Below are 2,345 nucleotides of genomic sequence, written 5' to 3'. Positions count from 1 at the left end.
TCTCTCTCTCTCTCTCTCTGTACAGGTTTGTACAGTGTTTACGAGTAATGTTGGGTGTTAGATGTTTGTTACTTACCTGGCAGCTTGGCTGTGAAGCTGACACTGTGAGACAGTGTGAGTTGGGATTTACAGTCTATTGGAGCGTTTTAAAGCTTTATACCTAAAGCACCCAAAATACCCAAGATGCCCATCGAGTTTGAGTTCCAGTGTCTCCCTCTCTGACCCCTCACCCTCTGTCCAGACACCCTCTCTGACCCCTCACAATCTGTCCAGACACCCTCTCTGACCCCTCACCCTCTGTCCAGACACCCTCTCTGACCCCTCACCCTCTGTCCAGACACCCTCTTTGACCCCTCACCCTCTGTCCAGACACCCTCTCTGACCCCTCACCCTCTGTCCAGACACCCTCTCTGACCCCTCACCCTCTGTCCAGACACCCTCTCTGACCCTTCACCCTCTGTCCAGACACCCTCTCTGACCCTTCACCCTCTGTCCAGACACCCTCTCTGACCCCTTACCCTCTGTTCAGACACCCTCTCTGACCCTTCACCCTCTGTCCAGACACCCTCTCTGAACCTTACCCTCTGTTCAGACACCCTCTCTGACCCCTCACCCTCTGTCCAGACACCCTCTCTGACCCCTCACCCTCTGTCCAGACACCCTCTCTGACCCCTTACCCTCTGTCCAGACACCCTCTCTGACCCCTTACCCTCTGTCCAGACACCCTCTCTGACCCCTCAACCTCTGTCCAGACACCCTCTCTGACCCCTCACCCTCTGTCCAGACACCCTCTCTGACCCCTTACCCTCTGTTCAGACACCCTCTCTGACCCCTTACCCTCTGTCCAGACACCCTCTCTGACCCCTTACCCTCTATCCAGACACCCTCTCTGACCCTTCACCCTCTGTCCAGACACCCTCTCTGACCCCTTACCCTCTGTTCAGACACCCTCTCTGACCCCTCACCCTCTGTCCAGACACCCTCTCTGACCCTTCACCTCTCTGTCCAGACACCCTCTCTGACCCCTTACCCTCTGTCCAGACACCCTCTCTGACCCCTCACCCTCTGTCCAGACACCCTCTCTGACCCTTCACCCTCTGTCCAGACACCCTCTCTGACCCCTTACCCTCTGTTCAGACACCCTCTCTGACCCCTCACCCTCTGTCCAGACACCCTCTCTGACCCCTCACCCTCTGTCCAGACACCCTCTCTGACCCCTCACCCTCTGTTCAGACACCATCTCTGACCCCTCACCCTCTGTCCAGACACCCTCTCTGACCCCTTACCCTCTGTCCAGACACCCTCTCTGACCCCTCAGCCTCTGTCCAGACACCCTCTCTGACCCCTCACCCTCTGTCCAGACACCCTCTCTGACCCCTCACCCTCTGTCCAGACACCCTCTCTGACCCTTCACCCTCTGTCCAGACACCCTCTCTGACCCCTCACCCTCTGTCCAGTCACCCTCTCTGACCCCTCACCCTCTGTCCAGACACCCTCTCTGACTCCTCACCCTCTGTCCAGACACCCTCTCTGACCCCTTACCCTCTGTTCAGACACCCTCTCTGACCCCTCACCCCTGTCCAGACACCCTCTCTGACCCCTTACCCTCTGTTCAGACACCCTCTCTGACCCCTTACCCTCTGTTCAGACACCCTCTCTGACCCCTTACCCTCTGTTCAGACACCCTCTCTGACCCCTCACCCTCTGTTCAGACACCCTCTCTGACCCCTCACCCTCTGTTCAGACACCCTCTCTGACCCCTCACCCTCTGTCCAGACACCCTCTCTGACCCCTCACCCTCTGTCCAGACACCCTCTCTGACCCCTCACCCTCTGTCCAGACACCCTCTCTGACCCCTCACCCTCTGTCCAGACACCCTCTCTGACCCTTCACCCTCTATCCAGACACCCTCTCTGACCCCTTACCCTCTGTTCAGACACCCTCTCTGACCCCTCACCCTCTGTCCAGACACCCTCTCTGACCCCTCACCCTCTGTCCAGACACCCTCTCTGACCCTTCACCCTCTGTCCAGACACCCTCTCTGACCCCTTACCCTCTGTTCAGACACCCTCTCTGACCCTTCACCCTCTGTCCAGACACCCTCTCTGACCCCTTACCCTCTGTTCAGACACCCTCTCTGACCCCTTACCCTCTGTTCAGACACCCTCTCTGACCCCTTACCCTCTGTTCAGACACCCTCTCTGACCCCTCACCCTCTGTTCAGACACCCTCTCTGACCCCTCACCCTCTGTTCAGACACCCTCTCTGACCCCTCACCCTCTGTCCAGTCACCCTCTCTGACCCCTCACCCTCTGTCCAGACACCCTCTCTGACTCCTCACCCTC

The sequence above is a fragment of the Oncorhynchus tshawytscha genome, linkage group LG31 (assembly GCF_018296145.1).
Source record: "Oncorhynchus tshawytscha isolate Ot180627B linkage group LG31, Otsh_v2.0, whole genome shotgun sequence".
Lineage (NCBI taxonomy): Eukaryota > Metazoa > Chordata > Actinopteri > Salmoniformes > Salmonidae > Oncorhynchus > Oncorhynchus tshawytscha.
Note: the sequence above shows the minus strand (reverse complement) of the source record.